Raw genomic sequence first — 10,690 nt, 5'->3', positions numbered from 1 at the left:
CAAACCCACGTCTCCTGAATTTCCTCTGTCCCCTGCACTGCAGGCAGATTTTTTACTGCTGAGCCACAAGGGAAGCCCCCCTAGCTGGTAGGGATAACATTTAACGTCTAGACTTACAGATTCTCTGCTCACCTTGCTTGACCTTGGTTCATGGATCCTGCATGCTGCCTTGAAAGCACATTTCCATACATTGAATCTCTTTTCCCTTTGGTTTCCAAGATGGAATAAGAGATAGGTGACTCTGAAGAGAAATTGGAGTAGTTAAATCCAGAAACCATTCAAGTCTCACTTTTAAAGGCTAAATAGTAATTATCAGATAAAATCATCATCCTGGAGATCCAAAGAAAGCCAAGGAGATGGCAGAAAAGAATGGCAGGTGGGGGACTGGGAGACCTTGAAGTCCACCCTGTCACTCACCGCAGGGGTGCTGTGGGTCAGTGCTGCCCGGCTCGGTACCGAGGGATGCTTACCTGTATGATGAGGGCACTGGGCTCACTGTCCTCACCTTTGGTCCCTGTAGTCACATCCAGGGCAGTCAAGCCCCTGGCTTCCTCCGGACTTGCCCCAGTGTCAAAGAAGAAATACCCTGATGGAGATGGCTGGGCTGACCTTCTATCCACATCCCCTCCTACCCCAGAGAGTCTCCATTCCAAGGAACAAGGAGCCAGAAGTGGCCCAGAATGATGGGAAAGGAAACTGTGCAAGAAGGTAGGGATTCAGGCTGGGCCCAAACCCCAGGGGAGCAGAGGGCAGAGTTGACACGGCAGTTCACTCTGGTGGCCTGTCTGCTGGTCAGAGACCCTGCACCACACATGCTGGGCCTGGGAGCTCCTGGGCTAATGGGGGGACAGGATGCCCAGACCCCCTGTCACTTCCACACATGACCCACTGTTCTATATTCCCATCTGTGAAAAGCAGGCCCACCTGGTTAAGTGAAAGAACGTGTAGAAGGGCTTTGTAATGGGAGTAGTCTTGGGGGTTTTTTTGTTGTTGCTTTTTAAAGATTTTTTGATGTGGACCATTTTAATGGTCTTTACTGAATTTGTTACAATATTGCTTCTATTTTCTGTTTTGGTTTTTTGGCCAGGAGGCATGTGGGATCTCAGCTCCTTGACCAGGGATCGAACCTCCACCCCCTGAACTGGAAGGTGAAGTCTTAACCATTGGACCGCCAAGGAAGTCCCAACCCTGTGGCTGTGAGGGAGTTAGGAAGAAGGAGGAGAGACGAACCTTGGTTTCCACATGTACATACATAGAAGGGGGACCTGACAGGGCAAGGATGGGGCAGGGCCCGTGCAAATGAGCTTCATAAAGCCGGCAGGAGACGTTCCTGTAGGCAGGAGGTAGCCACTGGCAAGGACTTCGCAAACAAACTCCCCTCTCTGCTTAAACAGCTGTTGCTGCCCTTCCCAGGAGAAGGAATTAAACTTGACAGAAATGTGAATGTCCATGACCTTGTCCTTAGAATCCCACCTCCTCATGAAGAACAGTTCAGCAAAAACTCCAAGTCTGACTTTGCCCCTAGATGAAACCAACAAATTTTAAAAATGAGAACTGTCTTTGGAAATTTCCCGGCAGTCCAGGGGTTAAGACTCTGCACTTCCACTGCAGGGGGTACCAGTTTGATCCCTTGTCAGGGAACTGAGATCTTGCAAGCCACATGGTGCTGCCAAAAAAAGGAAAAGAGGGGGAATCGCCCTTTATTGAGCACCTACTACACACCAGGCTCTTAGATAAACTTTTCCTGTGTAATATGTCATTCACCCTCATAGCAGTCATATGAAGAAAGGACTCCCTTGGCTCCACTTTACAGGTGAGGAAGCTGAGGCCCAGAGAGGGCAACTGACTGGGCCTAGGTCACACGGCCAGTGAATGTGGAGCCAGCGGTCATACCCCAGTCACACCCAACTGAGTGGGACCTGGACATGGTAGGCCAACGCCTTCTGCTGTATCACACTGCCCCCAGTCTCGGCCTGGGTGAGCTTGGGGGCAGGCAGGCTGTTGCCCCTGGGAGGAGCAGCCCAGAGGCCAGAGGCAGGAGGGCACCTTTCCCTCCCAGCGCTCCACTTACATGTCCGCCGCTCCCGATTCTGCCTGCAGAGGGCAGTCCTGAGCATGCACCTGGCTTCAGTTCCTTTAAGCCCTGGGGTCCAGAGGTTTCTGGCACTCTGTTCCTGGACTTCAGGTCCAGGAAGCGTTCTGTCCAGAAGCCAACAGCCCAACCAGCCAGCCCTTCCTTCCTGGGACCAGCTTCCCCCAGCTGGGCCCACTGAAGCCATGCCTAACCCCCAAATCCTCATGGTAATGGAGGGAGCATAAGTCAGTGGGACAAACAAGGGCTAAGGAGCCAGACGCAGCAATGACACTCACATGCTGTATGTCCGGAAACAATCACTTCAGCTGAGTGTGAAACGAGGTCAATAGGACAGCCCTTGCAGGGTTCAGGTCAGGAACAGACACCTAGGTAATATGCCTAGTAGACCCTTAACTAGCAAGTCCTTTGAAAGGTTGTTGCTGAACCATGAAAAGACGCTGGGATTTTTGGCCTCCGGAGGAGAGGAATTTAATCCGGGGCTAGAGATGAGGCTTGATCGCCCAGAGCTTTTGTGTAATAAAGTTTTATTAAAGTATAAAGGAGATAGAGAAAGCTTATGACATAGGCATCAGAAGGGGGCAGAAAGAGTACCCCCTTCTAGTGTTAGCAGTGGAGTTATATACTCTCCAATGAATCAAAAGAACGTCTGGAGGTTGTAAAGACCTCACCAGACCTACTCCCATAATTTACATTTTAAGATAACAGGATTAGCCAGAAGGTTTAATCCAGAGTCTGTCCTCAAGCAGGATACTTTATTGTTATATAATCCTTGTAAAGACCTCACCAGACCTACTCCCATAATTTACATTTTAAGATAACAGGTTTAGCTAGAAGGTTTAATCCAAAGACTGTCCTCAGGCAGGATACATTATTGTTATATAACCCTAAGGAATGTAGAAGGGAAAAAAAGTTTGTCCTTTCTTCCTCCTTGAGAATTCCAGACCCCTCTCTCCTTGGGGACCCCTAGACTTCTTATCAACCTGCCTAGGAAATGACTCTCTCGCCATCATCACTGATATCCACCGAGGCAACTCTGTGGTTGACTCAGGGGCTGCGGGAAGGGGAGAAAACCGAGGCTCTGAGGAATGAACTGCCTTGCCCAAGGGCACAGGTGGTAAGAGGAAGAGCCAGGATTTGAGCCCACACGGTTAGGCTCCAGACCCTGGCCCTTCCCCTTAGACACTCTGCCACACCAGGGCCAGCACAGGGTGGATAGGGATGTGCATCTGAGGGGGGACCACAAGACAGGGTGCCTCGAAGTGTCCCCAGGCGTCAGGGTGACAAGGGGGATGGTGGGTGTCCCCAAGAGGGCAGGGGTGACGTGGGATGGAGGGGCGTCTGTGGCCTCATTCCCAATCCCCTGCTATGGCCAATACCCTCTGTGGGCAAAGTGTTCAGTGGGCACAAGGGCCCCTCTTGGCTTGGCTCTTATGGACTTCGCTGGTGGCTCAGACGGTAAAGCATCTGCCTACAACGCGGGAGACCCAGGTTCAATCCCTGGATTGCGAAGATCTCCTGGAAAAGAAAATGGCAACCCACTCCAGTATTCTCGCCTGGAAAATCCCAAGGATGGAGGAGCCTGGTGGGCTACAGTCCATGGGATCACAAAGAGTCGAACACAACTGAGAGACTTTACTTTCTTTCACTTTGGGTTGGGCACAGTGGACATGGGCCTGCCAGGGAGAAGCTCTGTCTGGTGGGCTGGCCAGGGGGAAACCAGACCAGCCAAGGTTAGCCTTTACCAAGCGCCAAGGGCGGGTGGGCTTTGCTAGGACCTAGTAGATTCTCAGTCTGGCTCTCTCCCTGTAGACCAGGTGCTCCCTGGGGTGGCGGCCTGCCTGTCCTCCTCCACAGTGTCCAGCATAGCCAGGGTCTAGCACAGGGCTCAGGACACTGTGGTGAATCTCCAGGCTCCTCCCAACGATTTAAGATGCATGCTCTGCAGAAGATGGGAGGTGTGCTTCTGACTCCGTAGGGAGCCTGGTATGGAGGGGAAGAGGGTGGCAGAAGCCTGGGTCCTGCGATCAGAAGGAGCGCTGCCCAGACAAGATGGGACCTGGCATGTCCAATCGGATCAGCTGCGACCTTGGGCTTGTCACTGCTTTCCTTCCCATCCCAGGGGACAAAGGCTGAAAGAAGCACCCGGGCCACGCCACGGGGGGAAATAACCTGGGCACGGCAGAGGTGACCAGCCGCTGCCACTTCAGTTTCCCCAGCGCGCGGGCCCCGGTGTCTCCGGGGATCCTCCCGGCGCCCGCTGAGTGACCTTGACCCTCCGGGCCGGCTCCCGCGCCCGGGGCGGGGGTGAGGGGGGGTCTCCGGGGACGAGTCCTGGGTTTCTAATCCGTCGGGGCGGCGGGGCGCTGAGGAGGCGGAGGGGCGCCGCGGGCAGCCAGGGGGCGCCGGGGCCGCCCCTCCCGCGGGCCCCCCTGGCGGCGAGCGCTGGGGCGGCGCGCGCTCGGGGCGCCCAGCGCGGGGCGGGGGGCGCGGCGCTCCCCCCGCGGTGCCCAGGCCGGGGCGCGGGGCGGGCTAATCCCGTATGTAAATGGCAGCCAATGGAGGGTGGTGTTGCGCGGGGCTGGGATTAGGGCCGGGGCGAATGGCTGGCAATCTTACTGGGATTACAGAACAAAGAGCCTCCCTGCGCTCCCGCTCTCGGCTCGGCTCCCCGCGCCGCGCCCCGCCCTCCGCCGCAGCCCGCGCCGGGGGTGGGGGCCGCCGAGCGCCAGCCCCCCGGCCGGCCCGAGAGCCCCCGCCGGGCCCCCTCCCCGCCCCGCGCCCCGCTCGCCTCCCGCCCGCCCCCGCCGCTGCTCCGCGCCTCCCTCCGCCTCTCCTTCCCCCATTCTCCCGGATTAATTAAGGAGGCAGCGGCAGGAGGCTGAGTCCTGGCCGCGGGCCGGGGCCGGGGCGCCGCTGGCAGGAGCGCTTGAGGATCCTCCAAGGTAGGAGAAACTTTTGCGGGGGGTGGAGGGGAGGGCGGGCGCCGAGGCCCTTCTCCCCTTCTCCTCCCACCCTCGGGGGGGGGGGCCCGCCCCTCCCCCTCCAGGTGTTCCAGAATCTGGGTCCGGCTTTTGGGTGCCTCGGGAGGCACGTGACCGGGATTATAATTCGGGCCGGGGGCGGGGAGGGACGGCTGCCCCCACCTGCCGAGAGGGGGAGCCGGGAGCTGTCACCGCCGCCGCCCCCTCTCCACCCCCCCCCCCCCGACTCCGGGGCCCTTCCGGAGGTGGGGGGCCACCCCGGACGGGCAGCGGGCGCCCGCAGGCTGCTGCAGTTGGCGAATGAGGTCAGTTGTGCTACCCGGGCGGCGGCGGGCGCCAGTGTGGGAGCCGAGGGGGGCTGGGCAGGCCGCGGCCCCCGCCCCCCCAACTCTCCCCCACCTCCGCCTTGCTGGGGCCGAGCCGATCTCCTGGCCGGTGGCCCCCCAACCCACTCACAGGCTGAGTTCCATACAGCCAGTACTGCTCCAACACAGTGGTTCCTGCTGGGGTCCCTGGGGAGGGGGGCCTGGCCTGAGTGGTGGCCGCTGGGCTCCTGATCGAGTGCAAGGGAAGGAGGCTTAGAGGATGGCAGTAGGAGGTCACAAAGGTTTCAGAGGAGCAAGTTGGGGATGCCCTGTCTGTGGGTGGTCTCTGAGTTCCTGCAGATGGGTGGGGAGGCCCCTGGAGCCGGCTAGATGCCTCCCACCACCACCACCACCACCATCCTGAGTCTCTGGGAATGAAGGGTCTTGGGTGCCCCAGCCTGTGGCCAGGAAGAGGGAAGGTTCCCTGGCCTGGGCCCAGGATAGAGGGGGACCGTGCCTCTGAGAGTTCTGCCCTCCTGGCCTTGCTGGAGAGGGGTCAAGCCCTGGACATCTGGCCCTGTGACCCAGGCTCCCAGGACTAGACCTGAGGTGGGAGGCTCCCGGGTCCCGGTCACAGCCCGAGTGAGGGGGCCCGGCATGTAGGGGTCCCCTCGTCGGGTCATGCATGGAGTATGCTGCTGATGAGGTGGGCAGGCCCGGACAGCTTCTCGAGGAGTGGGCATTTGCAGGGGCTCCTCTTCCTGCTCACAGCAGAAGGAAGGGGGTGGCCAGAAGCCGCCCCGACCCCGCTGGCCCTCGTCTCCCTCATGTGTTTGGTTGCACCCCTGGGGAGGACTGCTGCCCCCCGCTACTGACCTGGGGCCTCGGGACTGGGGAGGTGCCTTGGAGCAACCCATTTATTTCAGCAGCGTCATTCCCAAAGGGAAAGGGCATAAGCATCGATTATTTATTCAGCGAGAGAGGGAGGCAGTGGTGGCAGGCAGGCTGGTGGCTGCTGGCAGGGAGGCGCCGGGCACAAGGGCAACAAGGATGGGGGCCGTCAGGTCAGGAGCGGGGGCCCAGGAGGGTGGAAGTCACCCTTTGCCTTCTTCTGAACAGGGACCTGTGGACCAAGGGACAGGCCTGGCTGAGAGGATGGGATGTCGGAACCCCCAACCTGCTTTGGGGATGTGGGGAGCTTCAGACCACACCCCATCCCGTAGCCTGCTCTGAGGGTGACCTAGAAAGTTGTAGCTCTGACTCAGAGGGTCCCAGAGGACCCCAGCGGAGGAGACGTGGGTGCCGGCTCGTTCAAAATGGGGGAGGACCTGGGGAGAAAGGTTGCAAAACTGGGTCTGGAAGATAGCACTGGAGGGGCAGGCTTAACCTACTTAGGAGGACTGTTTTCTGGATGCTGGAGGAAGGGTCATGTATTTGCAAATGTGCTTCATTTGTTCATTTCAGGAAGCCTCTGCGAGCTGCCAGTTGTGGTATCTGATGCTTGCAAATAGTTGAGAAGGCGGACGTCATGATAGGGGTCCTGGAGGCACCTGTTTGTGCAGCCTCCCCGTCTCCCCGACAGCCGGGGTGTCCCCAGTTTGGTAACGGCCTGTTGTTGGAGACCCCAGGTGATGTGGTGGGTGACAGCTTGGGGCTCTCGTGTCCTCAGCCTGACCTTGGAACCGAAGACCGTATCTGCCGGTCCATCCTCATTCTGGGTTCTGGTTCGAGTCCTCCGGCTCTCCTCTGGCCCCCCACTGCCTCCTGGGCCCACTCTTTGAAAACTGCACCTTTCCTGAAAGGCCTTTGCTCCTGCTATTCCTCTAAACCTCAGGGCTTCTTCCCACCTGAGGGGGCGGGGCTTCCTTGAAATGCCCTCCCTGCTTAGGATGAAGGTGGGTAGGGGCTGTAGAATTTGTCTTTCTCCCCTCCTCTGTCAGGACTCAGCTGGGTCTCCTGTCCTCGGGCTGGAAACCTGCCCAGGAATGTCCCCAGGACTGGCCAAGGTGCTACCTCTGTGTCCCCATGACATCCTGTCCTTCCCCATCCCGGTATTGATCTCACTCGAGAGTTACACGTCCCCGATTGTACTGGGGATTGGACAGGGACCGAGGCTTGCTTTCGGTTGCATGGTGCCCCGGGCTGTTGTTCAGTCGCTGAGTCGGTGTCCGACGCTGTGACCCCACGGACTGCAGCACTACCAAGCTCCCCTCTCCTCCACCGTCTCCCGGAGTTTGCTCAGATTCATGTGCGTTGAGTCAGTGACACTACCCATCTCGTTCTCTGCCGCTCCCTTCTTTTTGCCTTCACTCTTTCCCAGCATCGGGGTGTTTTCCAATGAGTCGGCTTTTTGCATCAGGTGGCCAAAGTGTTGGAGCTCCAGGGCTGCTCCCCAAATACTTACTGAGTGAATGAATGAATGAATGAAATCCTGCCCCAGGGTCTGAATAGCTAAGCAGGCTCTCTTGTTGTTCCTGAATTTCCATCTCTGAGGTAGGTCCCCACAATGGTGGGACCCCGCGGGTCTTTCCCCAAGCTTCCTGCCCCACATCCTCTGGGAGGTTCCTCCCCCCATTACCCCAGACCTGAGCCTGGGGCTCTGCTCCCCGAGCATCGTCCATGCAGTTTCTCTCGGACCATGCCATCTGTGGGCATCTCTTTGATGCTCGGCAACCAGGGACACAGCCATGTTCCTTGGGACAGACCAGCAGTGTGCGCCCAGCTCCGGGGGGCCTGTGGAGGCCTCGGGGGGCACCGGGAACAGGACCTATGGGGTTAATTCACTAGTTCTGGCGAGCAGAGTGGGACCGAGGACCTAGGGCTCAGGATCTCCTGGGGGGGGGTGTGTGGGGCCCGTGAGATACAAACGCTTATGGAGACCGGAAGGTGAAAGGATTGTTTTCTGTGGGAGAGGTGAAGGAGAGGGACCTGGTCAGAACACAGAGGCGGGTCACCCCGTTGGTGACAGGGTGACAAGAGAGACTCCTGGGTGTAAGTGTTGAGTTGCCCAGCTGAGTCCCAAGGGGAGCCAGCCTCGATGGGCACCCAGGTTCCTCACTGGCAGGGATGTCGGGCTGGGACCATCTCACTGGGGCCAATAGTTTGTCATTTCAAGTGGTTTTTTTGCATTTGTGGTTTTCCCACATAGCGTGTGGGGTCTTAGTTTCCCGACCAGGGATCCGACCCTTGCTGTTTGCATTGGACGCCCAGAGTCTTAACCACTGGACCTGCAGGGAACTCCTGATATTTTGTCCCTTCAGCTGCAGTGCCATGGGTTATGTCTGACGACAGCAAAGGGGCTCAGAGCCCTGGGGAGGATGACATCCAGGGCACCGCCCTTCTTCACTTTGGGGTGGGTTAGGTGTCCTGAGTGAGCTGGGGGAGGCTGTGCTTTGTCCAGGCGCTGGCTGGGGGTGAGCGCTGGGGTGTGTCAGGCTGGGAACAAAACTCTCATTCCAGACACCCTTCCTCTTGGTCCTGAGCTGGGCCTGACTGCCCCAGAGCTATTTGTGTGCCCACCTGTCTCCCTCCTTCAGGACCACCTGCTCCGGGTGGCCCGATTTAGCCAGTTAAAATAGGGATGTCCGGTTAAATTTGGATTTTGGTTAACTGACGGATAATGCGGTATGGGGGTTATGTGCGTCCGTACTAAATCACTTCAGTCATGTCTGAGTGTTTGTGACCCTATGGATCATAGCCTGCCAGGCTCCTCTTGTCCATGGGATTCTCCAGGCAAGAATACTGGAGTGGGTTGCCATGCCCTCCTCCAGAGGATCTTCCCAACCCAGGGATCGAACTCGCGTCTCTTACATCTCCTACATTGGCGCCTCCTGGGAAGCCCGTGGGGATTATAAATGACACTACAGATTTGCTTGTTTAGCTCAAGTGTAGACTGAACTGGCGGTCTTATGTTTTATCTGGTAACTCTCCCCCTGCAGCCTCTGGGCAGTGAGACGATTGGGGTCGGGGGGACTCAGGTGTGGTTGGGGCCTAGGTTGGGGTCAGGATTCAACCTGAGGCTTCAGGGATGGTCTAGAGTGAGATTGAATCAGGTGGTGCTGTGTGTGATTTCCTCAGTTCTCCAGTCTGGGGTTCAAGCATCCAGATCTATTAGACCTGGATGGTGTGGCAGGGGGAGCTCAGGGAACCCCAGTCTGGGAGGCCTTGTGTTTCAGAATTTTCTGTGCCACTGTGGTCTATGCTGCTGCTGCTGCTGCTAAGTCGCTTCAGTCGTGTCCAACTCTGTGTGACCCCTTAGACGGCAGCCCACCAGGCTCCTCTGTCCACAGGATTCTCTAGGCAAGAATATTGGAGTGGGGTGCTGTTTCCTTCTCCAGAACTGTGGTCCATACGGGGTATTAAGAGGAGTTCCCTGTGCTACAGGGAACTCTGCTGAGTGTTACATGGCAGCCTAGATGGGAGGGGAGTTTGAGAAAGAATGGATGCACCTCTGTGTGTGGCTGAATCACTTCACTGTACACCGAGGCTAACACGGCATTGTTAATCAACATCGACCCCATGGACGTGAGTTTGAGCAAGCTCCGGGAGATGGTGAAGGACAGGGAAGCCTGGCATGTTGGGGTCGTGAAGAGTTGGACACACCTTAGTGGCTGAACAACAACTCTGATATAAAATAAAAAGTTTGAAAAAAGAGAGTTTGTTGGGAGGAGCAGGAACTTGCTGGGGACACCCTCTCAGACACCAAATTAGGATTTGTGGTCCCAAGATTCACAGAGCCAAACCCCAGTACTGGGGGGCTGTTTCTCTGATGCTCCCCCATCGAGGCTGGGGTTATTGTCTCTGGGGGGGCCCCCCGCCACCTGTCTGGGCTGTGTGCTCATACATAAGATGGCAGTGATGCCCCCGCTTCTGCTGAAGCCCCAGGCTGGCCCTGTGGGTTGGATCCGGAGCTTGGTGGTACATGCTGGGGGCTCTCTATTGAGGTGGGTGGGTCACCCCAGTGCAGGTCCAAAGTGGAGATGGGGTGGGAAGCCGGATGTGAGAGGCCCCAGCCTGAGGGGTTGGGGTCCTGGGCAGCTTGCAGATGCCTGGCCAGGCTGTGTGGCTGGGGGAAGAGGGCCAGCTCTGAGCTGGGGACAGCCAGGGCCATGTCCCTCCCTGGCCTGCAGCTGGAAGAGACCCTCCAGGCTGCTTCTCTCCTGGAGGCTTGGGCAGGGCCAGGCCTGTTTGCTGGTGGGGTCTCAAGGTACGTTTTCTGACACCTGGCAAAACTACTACCGTATGGGGTGTATGTATCTGTCCATCCGTTCATCGGTCTCTCTGCAGGCTGGTGAGAAACTTGCAAAAGC

General features: G+C 57.8%; 1 protein-coding gene across 1 annotated transcript in view; it reads left to right on the top strand.

Annotated features, from left to right (window-relative positions):
* Positions 1-4,922: 4,922 nt before the first annotated feature.
* Positions 4,923-10,690, top strand: part of GTF2IRD1 (GTF2I repeat domain containing 1) — a 117,504-nt gene continuing 111,736 nt past the window's right edge. The window contains exon 1 of the mRNA XM_055561667.1: positions 4,923-5,037. The gene's annotated coding sequence lies outside the window, so the exon portion shown is untranslated. The remainder of the gene's footprint in view (positions 5,038-10,690) is intronic.

The sequence above is a fragment of the Bubalus kerabau genome, chromosome 23, assembly GCF_029407905.1.
Source record: "Bubalus kerabau isolate K-KA32 ecotype Philippines breed swamp buffalo chromosome 23, PCC_UOA_SB_1v2, whole genome shotgun sequence".
Lineage (NCBI taxonomy): Eukaryota > Metazoa > Chordata > Mammalia > Artiodactyla > Bovidae > Bubalus > Bubalus kerabau.
The sequence above is the reverse complement of the archived record's forward strand: the minus strand, read 5'-3'. Positions and strand labels throughout refer to the sequence as shown.